Raw genomic sequence first — 26325 nt, forward strand, 5'->3', positions numbered from 1 at the left:
AATGTACTTGATGATTTCTGGATGCAGACACTGGATATTATTACAGGTCAGTTTTTAAATTTGTGTTCCTATTTTAAATTTTAATTAAGTTATTGTTGTTTCTGTAATAAAAATAAAATTAATATATTTTTCTAATTTTGATTATAATAGTGGAATAAGTTGTGTATAGTATAGTATAAATAAATGAATATATTATTAATGAAATAAGAGTAAAGATGTTTAAAGAAAATATTATGTTGACTCATTGTCGAGGTATAAAAAAAATATCACATTGCGTAATAATTCGCGTATTTAATTTAATTTCATTATTATATTTACAAATAACATCCAAAACTGTATCACAAAAGATGACACTTTCCGAATTTGCTACGTACCATCTATGTTTTTTTTATATATTAAAATTATGTGGATTCATTACATCATATTCTTATAAAAATATAAGAGAATACCGTTGTTATATATATGGATTATTTTAATAATATATAAATTATTGAAATATGTTTAAAATGTTGTTACCTTGAAAATTAATAAAATAGGGGTAACCATAGTGAATGCTTGAAAGCTGCCTCGAAATCAAGCAAGTGAAAAGTTGACCTGACACATGTCCGAGACTGTTCTGATTTAGATACATAATTTATTTATTGACTCATACGTATTAAAGTTCTGTTTTTGTATTATCTAGGCTTATTCAACTTAGTTGCTATGCCCGTGATTACGGTTAACATGAGACTTTACGTTGAAAATTCCTTTTGCTATCAATGGACCACGTGGATGTTTTTGTTTTTTTTTTTTTATCTTATACCTATATACAATGAGAAACAAGTTGACGGTTCATCTGTTGGAAAGGAGTTACTGTTTTCTATAATTATGAATATGCCCATGAGCCATGATTTGATTCTTATGTTTTTTAATTTGTATAGAAGTTCCATAATCTTTGACCAATTACTAATATAAATACATAATATATAAACACAATCGTTTCCTGAGGAACTGTGTAGAGTAGACCTGACGAAGTAGTGATGGCAACGTAACTTATAAATTAAAAAAAAAATGTTTTGCGTCAACGTATAAAAGAATGCGATTAAATTTAAAAGTACTAAACAGACGCTAAAGTAATTAAATATAGAAGTAAACGATAAAACGAGTATACAAAGAAGTACTCCTGTCCAGTGGCCGAGTGTTCGCAACAAATTAAACATGATTTTACGACGCATGCAATGCTGCAACCTTTATTATTTTATCTACGCTGCAGCTGAGCATGCACGCATGCACATAACTCGATGACCAATGATATTTAGATTACATGTCTTTAAGAGCGGTTCTTGGTATTTTTTTAAATATTTTCACATTATACTAGTTAACTTGTCAAAGGTTTTTCGCTCTCCTACCACCATCTATTGGGTTCATTATTATTATCGTAATCTCTCAAGTTGGATCTAAATTCTTGTAAATGTATATTTACAAAATTTCATCAAAATCGGTCGAGCGGTTTCGGAGGTTAGCATAAACGAACATTGTGATACGGATTTTTATATATTAAGATTATATTGTAGTTGTTTGTCAACGACTTATTTTTTTTTATACCACTGAGGTGGTAAATAAACATACGGCCCACCTGATGGTAAGTGGTTACCGTAGCCTGCAACACCAGAGACATTACGCGTCCGTTGCCGACCCTGAAGAAACCTCTATAGCCCTTTTTTGAAGAACCCCATGCTTCTTTTTATCATGAGGTGAATAGTTTTTTATACCTTAACAACGACATTCTAGTAACGGCATATAAGATCGTCTGTTATGTAATTTTGGTTCTAAATCTTTTTTACTATTAACACGTGAATAAACGCTATCAAATGTAAAAAGAATCAGCAAACCCGCTTCAGAGTTATTAGAAATACAATAATAAGACGAACTGAAAGAATCCTATTTGTGAAATCACTTAAAACTAACATTTATTAAAATTACGTCTCTAACTTCTAAACATGTTTAAATTTAACCATTTGAGGGGCATTCACTTAAAACTACAATCAGATGCTTCAGTATACAATAATAAATAACGTTAATTACAGAGCGTATCGTTTGGAGAATAGTAAACGTTACGAGTACTTTATCTGTGGTATCAGAGATCAAAGAACTGAAATAAACTATTTAATAATTAAAGAGTGTTTGACTTGTGCATTTTGCTATATTGGTTTAAATCGAGCTGACCGAATAAATTATTCATGTGTAGACATGTCGTGTGGTTTAAATAAAAAGATTAAGCGTTAGGAGTATTATTAACCCTTCTTTGCATGATGATGGAGATTTCCATCATAACATTGAATACCCAATAATTATATAAGAGACCAAGTTCACTTTAAGTTGATCGTGTTAAATGTCCTTTTAAATGTCCATTGCAAAAACATAACTGTCAAATTTAATTTTTAATCATTTTTCTTTAATTTTGAACATGAATTATATCAGCTTGATTTATTTCACCAATAAAAAATCATGGAAAGAAGGGTTAATTTATACGCTACTAGCCATTCACTCCTGTTTTCTGCAGGTGTAAACTTACATATTTTCTGGAAAAAAAAAGACTTATATGGTAGTTACACCCGTTTTAAATTCTGCGTTGTTATTTATATTTACTTGCTGTTATTTTATGCACATTATACCTTTTATTGTATAAGTTATATACTTATACAAGGTATATACTTATACAGGGTCATAACGAATGACCAAACCGCAGTGATCTGTTAATTAAACTTGTCTTACTAATATAATATAATAACACTGTAGTTACAAATATCTCTCAAATACAGACATCGTCTAGTTAGACTTAGACTTTAGATCAAATTAATATGTGGGGTTTTAATAAGACCAGTAGATTTGCTCAGTTTACGAAATGAGCTCCCCGTGGAGGATTTTCCAATAGTGCACAGCATGGGGTTCTACAAAAAGTAAAGAAATTTCTTCAAGGTCGGTACTGCCTACGTGACGACATTGCAGGCGTTCATAGGCTATGGCAACCGCTTACTAACAGGTGGGTTGTTTGTTTGCCACCTCAGTAGTATAAAAAAACACGATAGAATTATATCCTTACTCGTCCATCTTCGATCGAGTAGATTAAAACGAAAACTTTTTGGTTTACAATAAAGTGAAGGTATTTTTCAATAATTATATATATAAATCCATGACACAATGTTCAATATATACCTAAAGATCTAACTTAAAAACTGGTATATGTTTTAATCTTGATACACCATGCAGAAACAGTGATTTTCATTAGTTTTTCTACTTTTGAAATCTACATGTACGAAGTAGCGAGCAAAAAGCTAGTATGCTAATATTTTTTATTTCTCGCTTGGTCTTCAGCCTTGCACCAATGCACAAGACCCTAATTGAGTGCATAGACGCCTGCAAATCAGCACGAACTGGTTGCGACTTTACACATTTGCACTATTGAAGTGTGAATTACAAGTTACAATTCTATACCGTGTGAGATCAATTTACGATATCGCTTGACCATTGCCGTCTTATTGTACGTAGTGAAAACTTATGTTTGGAATAAGTGTATCGGTGTGAATGTATATCTTTATTTGAAAGTAATCCTTAGTTATAGGGGGGAAAGGAATTGTAAGCAATGGAGTTTGACGGCCCCATTGCTAGCAATATGCCTTATTAGGTCGACCTCCACGTGGTTCCCCCTGGAAACTATCGTGAACAACTCACCTATCATCCTTCACTGGTGCCCAGCCGGTGTATGCCGATGGCGCGGGTGGGGTTACCATTCCATTATCATCCATTAAAAAAAATCCTTACTTATATTTTTAATGTGAAAGTGAGTTTGTTTGTTACCTTTTAGTGTATTAACGGCTTGACCAACCACTATGAAATTTAGTATAATACATAACAAAGGGATGGAAATGGATATAGTTTATTTTTTATCTAAGTCAGTGAACATATCGCGATCAAGCGGACTGAAATAAAACAAATAAGTTAAAGAAATAAAATAAAAAAAAAAAAAAATTATAACCTACAGGTTCCAGGACTTTTGGCACTACTCAGGATTATAGTTTTTGTTATAATATCATATGACCTAACACGATGGATTTATTTATTCTATGGCTACTTTCCATCTTCATCATTAGATCATCTTTATGGTAATATTGTATTGTTATCAAACCTATATCTTCTTTTCATTTAAGAGTTTCCTCTTGTCGGTGCAACTAATTCATGCATGTTCCTCCAGCCAGCTCTATTCCAGGCCATATCCTTTATCTCCCTATACGACATGATGCCTAGTGTTTCCTTTATCCGTCCCATGTAGTTAATCCTCGGTCTTCCTCTTCCTCTTTTGCCCTCTATCTTAACCTATATAAGTTATCTAAATTTCATAATAATCGGACACCAGAAAATGGTGAAAAATAGATTGCAAATTTTGAACGCAAAGACGTATCATTATCATTATCATACCAACTGTTAACTGGCCACAATTGGCTTGCGGGTTGGCAACTGTAATTAGGCTTTGGTGATGTTTGAAGCAGGACGCTGCTGCCCATCCCTTGACCATTAAATTTTCTTAGGCATACATACGGGAAAGGAAAGGGTGGCCTATTCTATGCTGGGATTACACAGTAACATACGAGTACAAAGCAAGTTAAATAAAAGCTTGTAACATAGAAAATATTTATTAATTTATTCTTGTCTACGGTCGACTGGTAGATAACACCATGTGGCATTATTTTGGATTTACCTTTTATTAAGTTTAAAACTGTAATTAAAAAACACTTATTGAACAAAGCCTATTACATACTTAACGATGACTCGAATGACAAATGTGCATGGTGTTAGTCGATCATGCATGGGCTTTAAATGACTATATAATTTTATAAATAACACATTTAAATAAATACTCATAAAGTTAACAGAGATTTAAAAGTGGAACTGTTGAGTTTCTTGCGGGCTCTTCTCAACAGATAACAACTTTCTGAACCCTGCAGTAGATTAAAAAAAAATTGACGATTTAAAAGTGTTTGTAAATAGGTTTATTTAAATACACTTTCTAAGTATATTAAAGTTCAATAAATAAATAATTTTATTTAGTTATTTATTAATAATATAAATATAATTATTATTTTGTTAGTAGTTACCGTGGCTTGATAATATAGAAGACTTATTTAGTAAGCTAATGTACAAGCAAATTTATCAAGATTTAAACACGAGTGCTACTGCGTAATCCCTTACAAATAGATGTGATACGTGAACAAACGAATGTAACTCGATCTTGGAAATACAGAATAGAAAGTGCAGCCACAGAGCTGGTCACAGGTCAAATGGAGGTGCTTTATAAATCATCCGGCTTCTTCTTGTCAAGCTGTTATTTACTATCATTGTTCTTGCTATTTTACAATTGATATTACCCAACTCTCGACACACTGTGTACATTACTAAATATAATAGTTTTTGTTACTATGCTATTGTAAAGCTAGCTAGCTTGTATCTGGTATGTATTTTTTTAATATATGGTAACGGAATGGTAGCAATGCCTGTGCTAATGGTATACGCTGGCGGGGCACCAGTGAGGGATGATAGGTGAGGATGAAAAGATAGGTCAGTTAGCCCATTGTGATGAATACAACTGGAACCCCCTCCCCCTTCTTTAAAGTCAGTTGAAAAAGACTTCCCATAATAACAAAATAGGTCGAATAATCATGTTAGTTTAAAAACTCATAATGTATGTTTTCTAACAATCTCTTCCCCCCTCTGGTATATGGTTGTACATTTAAGGGTTATTAATTAAATGAAGTAAATGAAATCCTACTAACATACTTTAAATACATTTTATACTTTATGTGCGTAAAACCGCGGTAAACTGCTTGTATTGAATAAATTATAAATTCAGTTTGTTTATGTACATATTGTTAATCTTTATAATTTGTATCATTCTTTGAAGGGAACAATAAAGAGTTTTCATTCGTTCATTCATTTAGTACTTAATTCTATATTAATATGTGAAAGTTTGTAAAGATATTTGGATGTTTATATGTTTGTTACTCAGTCACGCTCAAATGGTTAAACGGTAGTTACGGCAAACGGCACAAATAGTTAAAATCCTAACATATATAACACGTGAATCAGTATATAATATAACATAGGTTATTTTATATACTGATTCACGTGGGTAAAATTCTGACAAGCACCTAGTAATCTGTAACGGAGATGATTTCTGGAAGTGGATGAAGCAAACGATGTATATAAGCATATAGGACTTTATTATTCATTTCTTTCTATTAAATTTGTAAAAGCCTCGTTAGCCTCGTAGTTGATAGTTACGTTTTCGCTACCACATACACGGAGTAGAAAGAGACTAACTTCTAGCATCGTGATATCATTTTGTATAATTACCATATTTGTTCGAATCATAAAATCCTTTTGTGTCATCCTTCACATTACCCTACATTTAAAAAGTTAATATGTCACATTTATAGCCATTCTGAGTACAATGGCATATTGCCTAATTTAGAGGATCTATACAACGTCTAATAGCTACTTGTTAAATGAAATACAGCGTTTTGTTTCCACACTTTATCTTCAAAAGGAATGGTTACAAAAGATGTTTCGTTTCGCACATCGCCTGAATTGTTTGTTAGCTGTCTACATATCCGTTTTGTAATGTCATATGGTGGATTTCACTATGACAGATGTAGGTTTATGGGGAATTTACTTCCAATAACTAATAGTGAGACAGCCTTTGATCTCCTTATATTATGATTTCAAGTTTACCAGAGGGAGACTTTGTAGAAAAGTCGTTTGCTTGGACACCTCTGTCCCATTCGTGTTTCTACCATGAAGCAGTTGGGTTTGCATGGCTGTTTCGGTTTGAAGGATAGGATATAGCAATGAATTTAGAAGATACAGAGGAATAACATCTGACTCCCCAGGAATGGCAATGCATGGGGGGTATCATGGGTGAAATAGTATACTCTGTTATGTCCATGGTACTGCTCATGTCTATAGGCGGTTACACTTTCCATCAGGTGGGCCGTGTTTGCTATTTTAAGTTGCATAAAAAAACTTATTCCACGTGACCGGGATTAAAAGTAGCCTATGTTCATCTATATTTTAAATAGTACGTTAAGGCGCAACGAGGTAACAAACAAACAAAGAAACTCACTTTCATCATTATAATGTTACTAAGGATAGTTTAATAAGTTAAGTTGTCCTCCGTGGCGCAACGGTCAACACGCCTGCTTGCGACGTGGAGGCCCCGGGTTCGATCCCCGGCCAGGTCATGATGGAAAACGATCTTTTCCTGATTGGCCTGGGTCTTGTATGTTTATCTATATATGTATCTATTATAAATATAGTATCGTTGAGTTAGTATCCCATAACACAAGTCTTGAACTTATTTTGGGGTAGCTCAATCTGTGTGATTTGTCCGTATATATTTATTTATATTATTATTTATAATAAGTTTACTAATGTTAGATATATATTGTGAAGTACTGAAATTGAATACCCCACAATTGCGTATGGATTTCTTCTTATTAGGAGAGGATATAGCCTAATATACGTCGAGCAGGCGGCTTAGTATAAGATTTTATATTGCGTAGTTTTTCCTTTTTGCATTGACTAAGAAGACAATTCTTTAAGTAAATTAATTCTACATTAGGTAGAATTTTTAGAATTTTTTGTGATATAACTATAAATTTACAGTTTTTGGATTTTTCAGTTCACTTGTGCTGTATAATGTTTCTTGCAAAATTTTACGATTCTAGGTTAACGGGTAGTACTCTGTAGGTTCTGATTCTTTGAAATTGTCAAAATATATGCTAAAAATGGCCATATTTTTATTGTGTTGACTAATTTTATTCTATTGAAGTTTGACTTTTTTACAGCTTTATGGGATTGTATTTGATGTTAATTTCAGCTTGACCTGTATGCGTCCAAGCAAAAAAGAATCTTAATAGACAAACAGACGGACGGACAACAAAGTGATCCTAAAAGGGTTCCATTTTTCCTTTTTAGGTACAGAACCCTAAAAAATATTGTAAATTATTTCAACACTAATGATATTGTGAACTTGAGAGGTGTTGCAAATCTTGTTATGCGTATTTAGCAATTAATTAGTACGATAGTTGATCGTTACATCACATAATTATCATAGCTTTCTTTCGACAAGGACAAGGTTTTCTTCATCGTTCCATGATCTTGTGTCATTCATTTTTTTTCTGATGAATTGTATAATTTTACGTTAACGAGAACGAACCGGGTTGGTTAATAAATTTCTCGTTAGCCAAGTAATTTGTTTGACATTGAAAGATTGAGATAATAGTATTACTAATTTGTAAATAACAATATTTTTTTTTTAATTAATGTTTGTTTTGATGATAGATTAGATCGATCGTACAAACACCTATTTGTGTAATAATTATTTTTAAAATGTATGTTCATTATTAACCACAATATATGAATAGAATAGAATAGAATAGAATAGAAACATTATATAACTGGATAGTGAGGATTTCATGAACTTCTCGTTATGCAGTTATATATTGGGAATCTCAAAAGAAAGGTGACATGTGTTTTGGTTATGTGGAGATGTTAGACAACTTCTTCGTGCCTGAACTGCAAAAGTTTCCTGGTTATAACCAAAGAACATGGTTCCAGCAGGACGGAGCAAGTATTATATATACTATAAGTATGTAGACGTGCTTATAAATCATTATATTACGAGATACAATAATATATTCGATTACCATCTTGCTCAAAGCGAATTTGTATTTATTGTCCATATTCGAGATTAATTTGTCATAGTTTCAGTTAAATTAACCGTGTTTAATACGGTATTGTGTGGCGCGTTGATATCGCGATAAAAGATTGTAGACTACGATGATTACGCGTGAGAACTTTTGGTCATTACGTGTATTTCTATGGCAAAGTTGTAAATAAACCGGAACGTTCCGATTTTTTCTAGTCAATTCCGGATTATTGTATTAAGCCTCTTTTTTATTAAAATAGTCTCGGTAACCGTTATCAAAATGTAAACTGAATGAGACACGTAATAGGTCGTGTATGACATGTCATCGAATTGTTTACAAAAGATTACGGTTACATTACCTATTTTCGTCTTTATATCTTTAAAGTATTTATACGAGTATAAACTTACAAGACTGTCAAAAAAGTGTTTAATATTTTTAGGGTTCAATTAAGGCTAAATTAATAATGACATCCAACAGGATGTCATATTAACAGCGTTGCCAATATTAGGCACAAATATTAATAATAATAATCACAGAATATATTACATTACATTTTTTCTTGTTGTTGTTTAGAATGTAGTTTCGACTTCTTGTGATGAAGTCTTGCCTCATTAAATTATATTTTTATTAAAAGTGTTTTTGGTTATAAAAAAGAGTCATTAAATCATGCATAGCACATTTCAATGTTGAAAGACATTATATAGAATATAGTTAGAATCCTTACATCATCTAGAATAACACTGGATGATGATTTTTTTTATATATTTCCTAATGTTGTGTCTCACAAGTATGTATGTATATATGTATAAAATGATTAAAATTAAGTTTACTTTTAAGAATGAAATGATTTTCTATTATAACAATCAGAAAACTTGTTCAAAGTTATTCGTTCTTCCAGTTTGACTATTTTTTTATACAACATAGAATGTAACAATACTAAGTGACATACATTCTCGTCCTCAAGAGAATGGCCAAAAAACTGACGTCTCAACTTAGTACAATAGAGATGTGAACTACCAACGTATTATGCGGCAAAATAATTGAAATTCGATCCGTTAGTAATGAGTATAATCACAATTTGTCAATGCCGCGATCTATCATAATCACTTTCGTGGTACCATTCGGCATAATTCCGCATTCGATACAATCTGAAATGTCCAGATGCGATGGAAGATTACAAATGCGATTACGAAATATGATAACATCGGAAACGATAGATTCAAATCGAATAGTTATTGGTTTAGCCCAGAGCGGCGAATAAACACGTTAAGGGTACATTATTGTTAGAGCAATAAAAATTATCACGATTGATGTAACGTATTATTACACTCTTCCTCCGGCGATTCGAGTGATGCTACGACACACTCGATCGATGCTATCGATTAATTAACAATCGATTTTTTATCCTAAATAGACATTCGGAAGAGAAGTGTAGATTTATAATTGCGATAGGAACATGTTTAGTGATGAACAATGGTCGTGTTCAAAGTTTACAACTTATATCGCTCGTTGCATGTATACTATATATCTGAAATCTTTAATGTGGGCTGGACAATAAAAACCATGTTTGTTACGTAAACATACGAGGCCCTTTCTACGTGTAATGGGAGCTCGTTATCGCATAATAAAAACTTTCATACAAAATGTAATAGTTTGTACTAGTACAGATTCATATTGATTATTGCCATTATACTTTTAGGGTCTCATACATATACACTAAATAGTGTGTATTTCTATAGACTGGAATAAAAATGATTGCCATATAAAATTGACAATTATTTTGATTTAAAATACAAAAGTCGATTGCTTGGGTACCTCTGTACCATTCGTATTTCAACCGTTAAGCAGTTGTGTTTGCATGGATGTGTTTCGGTTTGAAGGGTGGGATATGGTGTGAATTTACTGGGTACATAGGAATAACACCTGAGTCCTCAGGAATGGCAATGCATGGGGGGTATCATGGGCGAAACAGTATACTCTTATTTTCATAGAGCATATTCCTTTTTAAAAGGCCGGCAGCACACCTGCAATGCCGTAGGTGTTGTGAGTGACCATGGGCGGCGGTAGTCACTTACTATCAGGTGAGCCGCATGCTCGTTTGCCCCCTGTGTTGTAAAAAAAAAACTGTTATTTCCATGGTACTGCTTATGTCTATAGGCGACGGTTACCACTTTCCATCAGGCGGGCCGTCAGCTTGTTCGCCATTCTAAGTTGTATAAAAAAAAAACTGATTTTGATAAAATTTCCATGGGACCAATTTGTAAGTATATACTTTCAGATGCCAAAAGATTTTTTTAAAATCTGTCTATATCTAATGGATATTATATATAAGATTATACTGTTATAAGATTAAAGATGTTAAAGACAGTAAAACCAAATAGAGTACTTCCTTCTTTTTGTAGCCAGTTTTTTTTTAATGGATGATAATAGAGTGGTAACCCCGCTTGCGCTAACGGTATACGCTAGCGGGACACCAGTGAGGGATGATAGGTGAATAATGAAAAAAGCAGGTCAGTCAGCCCATCGTAATGAATACACCTGGAACTTAGGACGATTGTTTCCAGGAGGAACAGCGTGAAGGTCGACCTGAAAGGGTATATTGCTAGCAATGGGACTGGTAGCCCGCATTACTAATGATCCCTTCCCCTGATGTTGTAGAGTAGGCAAGAGGTATGATTCTCGTAGGTTTTAAATTTTATATGTTATTTACATAAAGTAATATTTTTATAATTTTTTATTTTGTTTTATCAATCCTTAATTGTCCACTGAACATAGGTCTTTCAATAAGGGAAATTTTGCCAGTAGTTGTGCTACGCTTGGCAAAGTAATATAATGAAGTAATATTACTATTTGTAATTTCTTACTAATTTTTTCTTTATTTTATAATATGTGAGTATTACAAAATTACACCAAATAATTGCTCCTCAAGGTATGATACCATTTGTCATTAGGAATAAGGCTTCGTTATCCAACTAATATCTGGAGCCACACTCAAAACACTCAGACCTGAGCCAATACAGAAAAGTTTGTTTTCTAAATTGAACCGACCGGGAATCGAACACGGGATCTCATTTACGCAAAGTAACGTGCCCACCCTGTGCTATGAAGGTCATCAAATTTAGTTTTTGGATGTGTGTGTGTGTGTGTGTATGTGAATGGGGTGATGAAATCAAAGTGTGAAGCTCCTACAATAACTGAGATTAACTTATAATTGGGTTGGCTGGCACAATGCGTTATGAGATTATGTTTTAACAAAATAGGGCTATCTTAATACACGGAACCCTCGATGCGGGACTTCGACTTGTGTTTGACCGTTTTTAATTAGTTTCCATTGCAAGTGTCGTTAAATCAAAACTTAATTGTTTTTCCTTCCTCAATAGCTTTCGGCGTATGCATCTGACATTCTTTGTTTAGCTTGATGCAAATAAATAACATTTAATGTTACATCAAAGAAAGCAAGAAATAGCTGGCTGTGTTATTCAAGTTTTGTCAATGTTTATGGCGTGGCTTTTCAAATATAAAATAAATAAGTCAGCCACTTCAAAGACTAATAAATGTAGAAAATAACATGAATGGATGTAAAGAATTATTCCTTACAGACTTTATAATTTAAAATCTGTAACTAATAACTTTAAATTAATAATATAAAATTAAAAATAAATTTTAAAATAATTGTTTTGTTTATTCACAAATTTTACATAATAATAACATTGACTACTAGCTATTTATTGCGGCTTCGCTTGCTTGTATTAGAACATAATAATCCTATGTATCGTCGTATGTGCCTCGGCATAGAATGGGTCACCTCTACCTTTCCCGTGGGTGTCGTAAGAGCGACTAAAGGAGGGCGAGAGATGGGCAGCAGCGTCCTTTTTAAAACACCTTTTAAAGCCTAACTGCGGGTTGACAACCAACCCGCCTGCTAAGCGTGACAACTACTGACAAAACTCCTCTTATGGGGAAGGCTTATGTGTAGCAGTGAACAGTTAACGGCTAAAATTAAAAAAAATCCTATGTATTAAGAGGACATAACCTGCCTACGTATTAAATTTCGCATATATCCTTCAAACTAGAACAAAACAAATCAATCTTTGTGGTCATCAAAGGTTTTGATGTGTGGTACAATACTTATATGAAATCTTATGACAATGGATTAGATTGTTAATGTATCAAGGGCTTTTACCAGAGGTAGACTTTGTACAAAAGTCGAATGCTTAGGTACCTCTGTCCCATTCGTGTTTCAACCGTGAAGCAGTTGTGTTTGAATGGCTGTGTTTCGGTTTGAAGGGTGGGATATGGCGTGAATTTACTGGGTACAGAGGAATAACATCTGAGTCCTTAGGAATGGCAACGCATGGGGGGTATCATGGGCGAAACAGTATACTCTGTTATGTCCATGGTACTGCTCATGTCTATAGGCGACATTTACCACTTTACATCAGGTGGGCCGTCAGCTTGTTTGCCATTCTAGGTTGTATAAAAAAAAAGGAAACAAACAAACACCATCAATAATCTCCCCACGCAGCAACAAACTTCAATCATCTTCATACTCTTATCTCCATTATTTGGAGTTGACATATTATGTTTTTATTCATATTACCCAAGGTTTTAGCTTTTACATTTACGACCGGCTATTTGCTTGACGTCAATCCTATTTGGGAATGCATTTGTTTGTGATATTCACTATCTACAATACGAAGGAAAGTATCGAAGTAAACAGAGGGAGACTTTAGAGCGAGTAAAGAGAGTTGGTAAAACAAGGATGAAGGATTTATGGGGAAAAAAGAAAGGGAATACTGCGGTTACGGAGGGAATACTGGTTAGGAAGGCTGGCGTTGCATATCTTTGTGCTCTTACATTAGAACCGGGTAGATCACTAAAGGAGATAGCCCTTGGTACAATCTTCAATATCAGTAAAAAATACTGTCACTTAAAAAAGTAAAATTCATTATTTTAAATTCCTATCATTGTTATTTCAGCCATTATTCGTACACTGTTGGACATAGGCCTTCCCCATAGACTGTCATAAGAAACGATCCTGAGCCATCTGCATCATCACTCCATCTAGTGGGGGGTCCTACAAACTCCTATACATAGAAGTAATTTATATATAAATACCGTACTATAAAAACATGTTCAGTTACTATTATCAGTTAATTATAACTTAGTCAATTGCCTACCGATTTGACCAATTAGTCAACAAGGCGGTAAACATCAATAATAATTAACATGCGACTTACAATTATTACTATTTAAAAACATAATTATTAAATGTTGAATAACAAATCTCATAACATGAGATCAAAACGGTCAATTAAACACAGTTCGTACTCGGATTGAATAGAAAGTACTCATGTTGTTTGGTCACGATTCTTTCGTATAGAAAATTAACTGTTATCGAAGCAATTATTAGCTGAATTACCAATAGATAAATTGTTTGTCTGTCCGTTTATCGAACATCGCTGTTAATTTTTTTTTTTATTGAATTTTAATTTGCCTTTATTTGTAATTATGGCACTCTAGGTGGTTATAGCTACTCGTTAGGTACTTGACGTGTATTAATTTTTTTTGTGGGACACAGAATTTTGATATATTTTAAACTGACTTCAAAAAAAAGAAAGTTCTCAATTCAGTTGTATTTTTGTTAATGTTTGTTAGTTTATAACTCCGTCAGTTCTAAAATGTTCTACAAAATTATTTTTCTATCTGAAACAAGACACTACAGATGTATTATTCCTATTGTATGGTCCTACAGATTTTTTTTTCAAAATCGGTTTAGTCGTTTAGTTTTTAAATCAAAATAACTGGTTTTATTACAATTGAAGTCGGTTCTTTTTTGTGGGACACAATCTTTAATTATTCAAGTGTACTGTTAACAAATATTCTATTAATATTATAAATGCGAAAGTTTGAAAGGAAAAGAATTGATATTTTTTATGCAAAAAGTATTGAACTTTAAATCCAGAGGGAAATTACCAGAGGGAGACTTTGTACAAAAGTTGGGTACCTCTGTCCCATTCGTGTTTCAACCGTAAAACAGTTGTGTTTGCTTGGTTGTGTTTCGGTTTGAAGGGTGGGGTATGGCGTGAATTAACTGGGTACGGAGGAATAACACCTGAGTCCTCAGGAATGGCAACGCATGGGGGGTATCATGGGCGAAACAGTATACTCTGTTATGTCCATGGTACTGCTCATGTCCATAGGCGACGGTTACCACTTTCCAACAGGTGGGCCATCAGCTTGTTTGCCATTCTAAGCTGTATAAAAAAAAGTCCGTTAAATGAAATTTGGTTCGCGGGTAGGTTTTATCCTAACTTAGTATATGTACTACTAGGATACCTTATGTACTGATGAACACGGATCGCGGGATATAGCTAATAGATAAATAATGTTATTGTTCGTGTAACGAAAGTAAGTTAATTGTAAGTCTAAAATAATTTTAAATATAAATAAAAGGATGCAGGTTTAAAAAATAATTTTACTGATATAGCGAAGTATTATTACTAGGATAGATATTCTATCAAAAACATGAGCTTAGTACTAATTATGTCTATACTAATACTTGCTTCAGGGGGGAAAGGGATTGTTAGTAATGGAGACTGAGAATCCCATTGCTAGCAATATACCCAACCAGGTCGATATCCTCGCGGTTCATTCCTGATGAATTGATCATGATGGGCTAACTGGCCTGTTTTCATTCTCATCTATCACCCTTCACTGGTGCTCCGCCAGCGTATCCCGTTAGCGCAGGCGGGGTTACCATACCATTTTCACCCATAAAAAAAATACTTGCTTCAGAATGACGTATATTTGCTATATATTTGGTCGCATATTTGTTTACGATAAAAATATTTAGTTAATATTTTCTTCATCCTCGTATCACATCTAATTGTCCACTGCTGAACATAGGTCTTCTCCATTAGGGGGATTTACCAGTTGTTGCCACGCTTGGCACATGAGTTGTCAACCGTGGTTAAGCTTTGGTGATATTTTAAGACGGCAGTTACTGCCCATTTTTCGACCATTAAGTTCATTTAGTCAATTCTAACGACACCCATGGAAAAGGAAGGGCATTGATACTTTATTTATCAGTAAATAATAAGTGCCACATAGTCTGAATGATTATTCTAAATGAGAAAATAGCTATTATGGTCATTATTGTCTCAAAGTTGACTGCAAGTAACTCCTGCTTTGAATTGTTTCCATAAATAGATTTTTCTTCCCCCCCAATGCAGTTTTTTTTGCTCCGGAAAGAAAATCCACCACTTTAATCATGAAAGAGAGGGAAAAAGTCGTTTTCTTGGGTACCTCTCAATCTCATTCGTGTTTCTGCCGTGAAGCAGTTGTATTTGCGTGTCCGTGTTTTGGTTTGAAGGATGTAATGTGCCAATGAAATTATTGGGTACAAAGACATAGCATCTTAGTCTTCTGGAATGGTAACACACTGGAGGGGGGTATCATAGACGACACAGTATACTCTGTTATACACGTAGTACGGTTCATATCTATAGGCCACGGCTTTCACTTTTTTTCTATTTTTTTCTTTTTTTTTATAGTTGGAGATGCATTTGTTCAGTTGTCCCGTCCTCGCTATTTGAAACGGGTGGCGGGATGCCTGCTCTATTGGGCACGTAGAGTATAAGGTGGGCCGTCAGCTTGTTTACTATTTTAAGTTGCATAAAAAAATAAAGTTACAAAGAAATACAGTCGAATTTGTATAATTAGAAGTTTAATCTAAACATTTAAATTTTGTTTAATCGTGTTAATATTACAGAGCTGTCATTACCAGAACATTAGTTACCTACCGGGTGCGCGCATGCTTCCCCTACTGACGTGATTGGCACGAGATATTGTTTTTTAATAAAACAATCTTACAGTATTTGTTAGGTTATTAATCATAATCACTTAGTGGGACCCCACTGACACGAAGATCTTGGCGGAGAAAGGTATTATGTAAGAAGCGGTCTCAGTAATATCGTTATTTTCTTTTTAAACCGCTTTGACATTGGTCATAGGTCGGGTTATGATCTGAAATTATAACTTTCTTTGTTGCTTCGTATGTTTTAGACTGTCTTTTTGTTATTTGATAATTATATCACGATTGGCAGAGTGGGGGCGCTTGTGCGACAGCGGTTTATGCTTTTATGAGTTTATTTGACCTTTATTATTATTCTTTTTTTTATTATAGCTTTTTATCCACTTCAGTGGTCCCCAAGGGTAAAAGCCTCCTCCATCTTTTTCCACTTCTCCTTATCTGCAGCAATACTTGTCCAGTTTTTTCCTGCTGTCTTTATTATGTCATCTACCCATCTTTTTCTTTGTCTTCCAACATTTCTTTTTCCTGTTGAACCTCGCCATTTTGTTGTTTGGAGAGTCCACCTTTTATCTATGTACCTCACTATATGACCTGCCCATCTCCACTTCTATTTCATACTATACTGAAGAACATCTGTTATTTTGGTTTTCTTCCTAATATCAGTGTTTCTTATTTTTTATGATTTGACCTTTTATGGACATCTTAATACGAGATATGGCAGTGAAATTATAAATTATGAAAATATGCCATCACTGTCTCCCACCACAGGAATGGTAACGCATAATATACTTTGACCGTATGATCTTGACCTAAAATAGGCGACCCTTTCCTTTTCTATGGATGTCGTACGACTAAGGGAATTAAATGGTCAAAGAATAGACAACAGTGTCCTTATTAAAACAATATCAAGGCCTAACTAACTAACTAACTAACTGTTACGTCCATGGTACTGCTCATGTCTATAGGCGACGGTTACCACTTTCCATCAGGTGGACCGTCAGCTTGTTTGCCATTCTAAGTTGTATAAAAAAAAACTGCGGTTGCCAACCCGCCTGCCAAGTATGGCAACTACTAAACCCCTCAATAGAGAGAGGCTTATGTTCAGTGGTTGACAGTTAACGGTTGAAATCATCATAAATACTCATGGTACTATTCACGTCTACAAATGACGATTGCTACTTTCCATCAGGTTGGCCGTATGTAAAATGTCAAATTTTAAGTATTATAAAATAATATTAATTCTCAGTTTTAATAATCTAGTTTATTAGTGGCTAGATTATGTAACGTAGTTACATAGTTTAATGACATTTGAAACGGATTTATACTTTTTCTCATTACCTATATTACATTTACTGGTAATTTTTAATCTTAACCACATAGTAAAGTGAAAAAAAAAAACTTTTAAATGAATCTTAACTTAATATAGCTAAAATGACGTAACTTACAAATTTATTAAAACTGAACTGGGTTAATTTTTTTGTGAATAATAAATAAAAATATACAGTTTATTCGGTTTATTTCTAGCTAATTAGTTATCAACGTGACTAAAAAATAAAAATAATTTATAGCCTCCATTTTGCATTAAATTTGTTTAATTAACGAAACGAAATTATAAGCACGTAGTAAATGTCAACACGTAATGTAACTCAATTATCGAATAAGTATGCTACATTAAGTCACACAGTAAAGTGTCACAGTATCTTATCTTATTTTCGCATATGGGGTCAGCTAAGCCATTGCACGTTGACCCATACGGATCTTTTGTGCTTCTCCCTGCCTTATACCATCATTTCATACATTCTATGTGTTACCCTAACGATATCCCGCGGTTTAAGTAGTCTCCTGGCTCTGGATAAGCCGTTCCCAGTAGACTCATACGCATACTTGCCAACGAATCGCAGTTGCACATCAAGTGTCACAGTAAATAATTTTTAAATTTAAACACATACTTAATGATCAGACTTTTTAGATGTAGAGACACGTGTTCGAAGGGAACGTTAGAAAATATAAGTATTACATCTCTAAAGGGCTTAAGGCAGTATAATAATGTTTATTTAGCTTCATTACTGTAAATGTAAGTCTACCACAATGTAATGACATCTTCGCAAAATATTGTTTCATTCTAGATATTATAATAGATAATAAAGTACTTGTATTTTTTAAATAAATCCACTGTCCACTACTGAACATAGGCCTTTCCCAAAAGAAGGGGCAGTTGCTGGTAGTTGCTAAGTTTGGCAAGTGTATTCACAACCGTAGTTAGACTTTGACGATGTTTTAAGAAAGACGCTCTATTATGACCATTAAGTTTCCTTAGCCGTCTCTTACGATACCCATGGTAAAGAAAGGGATGGGTCAATCTATACCGGGACCACATGACAAAATAAATAAATATATACAATAAAATAATTGTTATTTGAGTAAACCTAATTAGAAGTGTTTTTGTACATGGTTTTTTTTTAATCTACCGTTCAGTTCGGAATGAAATTTTAGCTGAAAAGAACTGGATACAATGACTGTGACAAACTTCATATTCATGAAAACTGTTATAATATACCTAATCCAAACCAAACCTTATTTAACCTAAATGGCTATAATATCTGATATAGTCCTCAGGAATAGCAACGCATGGGGGGCTATCATGGGCGTAATAGTATACTCTGTTATGTCCAGGGTACTGCTCATGTCTATAGGCGACGGTTACCACTTTCCATCAGGTGGGCCGTCAGCTTGTTTGCCATTCTATATTGTATAAAAAAAAAGATCAACTTTGAAAATGGAGTAGATATACCAACAGCAGTCCTTATACGTACATGATATAAATGATAACCTATATCGTTTTGTTAATTTTTATAACTTTTTAATATATGACTACTTACTGATACTAGAAACTTTTTTACTTTTACCTCAAACAAAATATGACCCAGATTTCAATACATTTTCTTAGAAATAATTTACTTTTTTGTTTATTTAATTTGGGATTCAGCTTTAGAATAAAAAGTAAATATTTATGATTAGTCGTTCTGTTTGATCCGCCATTCATTAAAATCCGCTTAAGTATCACTTAATAACAAATATCAAAACATCTTTACATTTGTAGGATAGTAGTATAAGCGTATTATTTCAATTTATGACTAAATTTCTAAGCTGCATCTCTAAAAAGTGATTTAAATTTTTAATTGGCATATCTCTTAAAGTCTGACATTCACGCACCACATTGAAGAAGCGAACATAATAGTGGCCAATCATTAGAATTATAAGTTATGGAGCTTTGCACCTGAGGCGAGGACATTCGGAATGTTGTCACTCATTATCGAATGGTATTGTTGCTTAATATTGTACAGCGAAAGTTTGTTTTGAGTTCCGTATTTAATTAAGTGTGATATATTGAAAGGACACGTGTGAGAATCGTACTAAAGTTTTTAATTGCTTTGTCGACTAGTTCACTTGAAATGCCAGCGAGATGATTGTATAATGTGAAATGAGAATTTCGAAAATGACATTATCTTGGCTAATGTATGAGAGTGTTATGTAATGTTTGTTATTAATATTGTACTTATATATGTACTCATAAATTGTACAAATGAAATTGTTGTCTTTACTTATTTTCGAATATTCATATATTTTAAGCAAGCTTAAGTGGCAATGGGCTGGTCAGATAGCTCAAAGAATGGACAACTGATGGGAAGGAAAGGTTCTAGAGTAGAGTTCCCGTATGGGTAAACGCATTGTAGGACGACTCCTCACCAGATGGAGTGACGACCTTAAATGCATTGCAGGGAATTAGTGAATGATTTTCTATACAATTGGAAATGGAAAATATGCTGATAGCCTCACTTCCTAGTTAAATAGAAGTTAAGGTAGCAGCTGGAAAACAGTTAAAAACATTTGGTAGATTTATCTTTAAAAAAGTTCTTAAATATAAAGCGGCTAATTTGATTTATAACCTAATCTTTGGCAGCATCATCGTATGACGGATGTTATGGGCGTCACAAGTTAAAGGGATTGTCAGTAATGCGGATAATCAGTCCCCTTGCTAGCAATATACCCTATCAGGTCGATCTCCATGTGGTTTTCTCTGGAAACTATCGTCCTGAATTCCAGCTGTATTCATCACGGTGGGCTAACCGACCTGCTCTAACTGCCCTGCCTCCTCACCTATCATCCTTCACTGGTGCCTCGCCAGCATATACCGTTAATACAGGCGGAATTATCATTTCTCTATCATCTATTGAAAAAAAAACCTCCGATAGGAGTGGAAATCGAAGAAGAAGTCGTTTGACTCTGTGACTCACTAGATACGTTACTTTTATTTTACGTACATTTCAAAACTGCGTGTGTGGGTGATGCGAAGCAAGAGTAAAAGCTACTATTTAATATTTTGTTTATGATTGTCCATATATAGAATGACCTATAGACTCGGTAAATGTATGAAAGTTATCAGAAAAGAGATCTGTATATGTAGTTACCACCCACGATGTGATTTTATATTGTTACGGAATAAAAAGAAACACTATTTGCTTATGCGATATCTAAATTCATAACTAGGTGTGTCCGTTACCTTGTTTGAGTGTATATAGTTGTTGATATATATACTTGTTTGAGAGTTATATTTTACACTAGCGATTCGGCACGGCTTTGCATGGGTTGATAGAATTTTATATACCTATAACCTATGTTATTTGCTGAAAATGTAGTTTTCTATAAGTGCAGGAATTTTTTAAATCAGTTGAATAGTTTTGAATTTATCCATTACAAACAAACAAACCTTTTCTGTTTGTAGTAAAGATATAACACATTTTGTCAAAGGTAGATGTAATTAATACAAAAATTTTTACCTTATTATGTTTAACACCATCTATAATATAGAAGAGGAAAATTTTGAAAAAATAATCTTTTGACCCCTATTCGGATTAATCTTTTTTTTTAATACATTTTAGAATGGCAAACAAGCTGACGATCCACCTGATGGAAAGTGATAACCGTCGCCTATAGACATGAGCAGTACCATGGACATAACAAAGTATACTGTTTCGCGCATGATACCCTCTATGCGTAGCCATTCCTGAGGACTCATGTGTTATTCCGCTGTTCCCAGTAAATTTACGCCATATACCATTACGCCTTCAAACCGAAACACAGCCTTGCAAACACAACTGCTTCACAGTTGAAACACGAATGGGACAGAGGTACCCAAGCACCCGACTTTTGTACAAAGTCTCCCTCTGGTAATTTTATATACTTTTTACATGTTAACCCATGTTTAGCTTAATATACTGTAAAATATGCATTACAATTAGAGTAGGCAAGCGGACAAACGCACAAATAGAGAATAATTTGAAATATATATATATATATATATATATATATATATATATATATATATATATATATATATATATATATATATATATATATATATGACTTTGTTATAATGTAAATATGTATAGATATAACGGATATTGGAATAATAATTTTATTTTAGAAAGACTATGGAATAATTTATTTACAAGTTTCACTTATTTACATAATAATATAATGAAAGAAATATTAGTTTTCCAAAGTGAATAAACTTTTTGTTGACGTTAATTGAAATTGATTCAGAATTTGCATTTTATCAATTTCATTTTTATCATTTTTTAATGTACGAATATATGGACGAAGCGGCGCCATTTGTTTTTAGAATTGTGATATATTATATATTTTTTTTTGTTTCAAACTTTCTATAATATCTTTTCCTGTGTAAATTTGTATATATAAAAATTAATCGCTATTCGCTAGTCTCGCTAAAACTAAAAAACGGCTTGGTCGATTTGAATAATTTCTATTTTCGTTGTATTTCTTGTAATACAAGGATAAAAAAGGGTAATAAAGTTTAAAAGAAAAATAATACAGTTGGAAAAACTATAAAGTTCAGCTGAAAAATTTAAACAGGTGATTTCATCTGGTCAGCTAATTACGATAATTTTTTTTTATGTCAATTTAATAATATACTTTAATGGTATGTGTACCAAATTTCAACAAACTCTGGTTAGCCAATTAAGCGTGATTTAGATATAAACAAACACCCTTTGTCGTAAGAGCCGACTAAGGGAGGGCGAGGGATGGGCAGCAACGTCCCTCTAAAACACCTCTAAAGCCTGACTGCGGTTGTCAATCCATCTGTCAAGTGTGGCAACTATTTTTTTTTAATGGATGACAATGAAATTCTGATCCTGCCCGCGCTATCGGTATACACCGGCGGGACACCAGTGAGGGATGATTGATGAAGATGAAAAGGCAGGTCAGTTAATCAGCCTATCGTGACGATTTTAACGATAAATTAGTCACTAGGGAGAACCGCGTGGAGGTTGACCTGGTGGGGTATATTAATAGCAATGGGGACTAACGTCCCCATTACTAACAATCCCTTCCCCCCGCGTGGTAACTATTAGCAAAACTCCTCAAGAAGGAGGCTTATGTTCAGCAGTGGACAGTTAAGGGCTGACGTGATGATGATGGTAAAACACCTTTTCAAACATTAATATTTTTTGATAATAGTACTAAATTCAAGGACTACATTCGCGTGACCAGGATATGTTTACTGGCCGGGATAAAAAATCCATTTTCCATCATTCACCTTTTCCATTCCATATAAATAGATAGATACTCTTTATTGTTTCCTCCAAAAGATTACAATAGTAAACTTATTCTAGATATAAACAATTACAAGAAATAATCACAATAAGAAAACAATGGGCGACCTTATCGCTAAAAGCGATCTCTTCGAGGCAACCTTTGGTTGGAGAGGAGTAATTATAAAAATATATATATATATATATATATATATATATATATATATATATATATATATATATATATATATATATATATATATATATATATATATATATATATATATATAATTTCATAGTGTTTAGTTAAGCTGTTAAGGTGCTATAATGTAACAAATAAACAAACATTCACGTTTATAATATTAATAAGGATTCCGTAATGTCTATCGTACTATTCATATCTGAAGGGGACGGGTACTATTTTCTATCAGCAGGGCCGTCAGCTTATTTACCATTATGAGGAACTATAAAAAAAAAGATTAACAATTTATGAAGCGAAATGGTGCGAATGGAGCTTTTTTACATAATTATCTAAATAGATGTGTCAACCCTGAGACTAATTACCCACATTTCTATAACCTTATAAATGATACGGGTGAATAATCTGTAATACACATTGTCCTATTTATTGATCTTCGATAGGTACAACTAAATAAAAATCAGACTTAGCTCTTTTTAAAAAAAAATTGCTTTCCAGAAAACAATAATGTTGATAACAATATCTATCACTGTAAACTACATCAAATAAGTTACCAGCATAAAATGGGCCACTCCTTCGTTGTTAGAGGCAACTAAGGGAACTTAATAGTCGAGGGTTTTTTTTTTAATGGATGATAATGGAATAGGAACCCCAGTAAGCGATGATAGGTGACGATGAAAGCAGGTCAGTTAGCAGCCCATTGTGACGAATTCCACTAGAATTAACCACGATGATTTCCATGGGGAACCACGTGGAGGTAGGGTGTATTGCTGGCAATAGGTCAGTTAGACGCTATTACTAACAATCTTTCCCCCCAATGGTCAAGGGTTAAGCAGCAGCGTCCTTTTAAAACACTCTCTCGAGCATTTTATCGCCTTAGTCGCCATTTACGACCAAAAACTGACTGGAAAAAGAAGGGTCCAAATATAAGCGTGGAAAAAATATTTTCAGTATCAATTTTAAACTTTCGTGTTGCATGTTGTATGTTTTAAAGGGGACAGGAATTAACTCGTGATCACAGCTAATGTAACCTTATAGAAAAGTCAAGATAATAAAGGTTTGTATTACCTAAATGAACGCGTTATTCCCGTTTCTTTAAAAACATAAAATATTTTCAGATTTCGACTACGCTTCTCGGGGAAAGTTGATTAGTTACGTGAATACTGTCACTAGATTACGATTCGGCATATCAATTACGATTAACCCTGTAGATAAAACACGTATTATCTAATTATAAATAGCTTGCTTCTGTCGGTATGTAAGTTTGACCTGTAACCTTGCGTACACTTTTGACCCGGTCGGTGTGTTTGACTCGCGTGCATTCTCCTATTTATTAAATACTTATTAATAAAATCTTTTAGGTCGTGTGGGTCGTGGCGTGATTTGATTAGTTGGTTCAGTGTGGTCAAGGGGTTTGTTACATTTTTTTATTTATTTATTTTATTTATTCTTTATTAACCACATTATAGAAAAATTCTGATACAAAAGACGGACTTAACGCTATAAAGCGTTCTTTCCCAGTCAACCTTTGGCAAAACAGAAATCTAAATATGCGGTAATAAAGTGAAATTTTTTGTAGATAAGCAGTTACAGTTCTTAATTATAATAAATATAAATGTGAGTTCGTTTGTTATTATTTGGCAATTCAACCAATCAATATTGATATTATCACCTTATTAATACATCTCGGTTGCGAGGAAAAAGCTATGGATAAAAGCTAGTTAAATACTAGAACAATTTTTTTCCGCAATTTCGTCAACGTCACTTATTGACCGGAATTGAAAGAAACCCATGTCCTTCTCATCCAAAATACTACCTGCATACTATTAGCATAATATATCAACAAGTAATGGACACTTTTATAATAAAATTAAAGTTATTAGGATATTGAATTATAGCGATAATAGCGATGTATGATTTTACCGTGACGATATAATAAAAGAACAAAATGTATGCAATTGTATTTGCATTTAGATGGAGGGATGAAGACGCTTTTAATTTTCCGTAATGATATCGTGGACGTGCTTGAAAATTGCATCTCCATTAGTGCATCTAATATAAATATTTTGCTTTCCTATTATATCGTAACGCTAAAATCATGAAATATCACACTAGCCTAATTCTACTATTGTTCTAAATGTAAAAATTTTGTGATGACAGATGGCTGTTTTTCATTGTTTTACACAAATAGTCCTTATGTTTCTTAATTTGACCGTATTTTTACTTAAGTAAATTAAATATAAAACCTTCGGCTAGCCATCTTTGTATACATCGAATATCGAGTACTACAGTAACTTATATTGATATTCAAATATACACAGTGCCCTATTAACCTATAGTTTAGACAACAATTTATCATCTTTGCCACTAATATCTACATATAATAATAACTTTATCTACTATACCCCGAAGCGAAGATTACTTACGATTATTCAATGTTTTGATGTACAGACAGACCGTGTGTCCGGAAGTAGTGTGTATGTGTGTATACGTGTGTGTATGAGACGCTTTGTGAAAGTGTATGAAGCAAGAGATGTTGGTAAGGTAGGTCTGTTGCACTCCGTTTTCTCGGTCTTTCCTGTAAAAAACTAGCGTGAAGATAGACTTATATCATTTGACGTGACATGGTAGATTATATTTGGTATAACCTATGTAACCGACTACTGCAGGTATAAGACTTTTCAATAAAATTTGATTTAAAATTGAAAGATGAGTTAAAGTATAATCCATACAACGCACCCGGGACGTTTGCCTTCTGTTATTGTTATTGTTTGTTGTTAGTGAAGATGCCGCCGCTTTAAGGCGGGATTTAAGACTGTCAGTACATATCTAGGAATGCAGAATACCTAGAATACGTTTTAATTATATTCTTATTATGTAGTATATTTTATTTTGCAACCGACTTCAAGAAAAGGGAAGTTTTGAATTCGGTTGTATTTTTTTTAATGTTTG

The 26325-nt window shown here is 33.4% G+C and overlaps 1 protein-coding gene across 1 annotated transcript in view; it reads left to right on the plus strand.

Moving 5' to 3' along the window:
* The window catches only part of LOC113511904 (GATA zinc finger domain-containing protein 14), a 246627-nt gene that overhangs the window by 59915 nt on the left and 160387 nt on the right, over positions 1–26325 (plus strand). The gene's annotated exons all lie outside the window — the stretch shown is intronic.

The sequence above is a fragment of the Galleria mellonella genome, unplaced genomic scaffold (genome assembly GCF_026898425.1).
Source record: "Galleria mellonella isolate WM207_F2 unplaced genomic scaffold, CSIRO_AGI_GalMel_v1 utg213, whole genome shotgun sequence".
NCBI classification, from domain to species: Eukaryota; Metazoa; Arthropoda; class Insecta; order Lepidoptera; family Pyralidae; genus Galleria; species Galleria mellonella.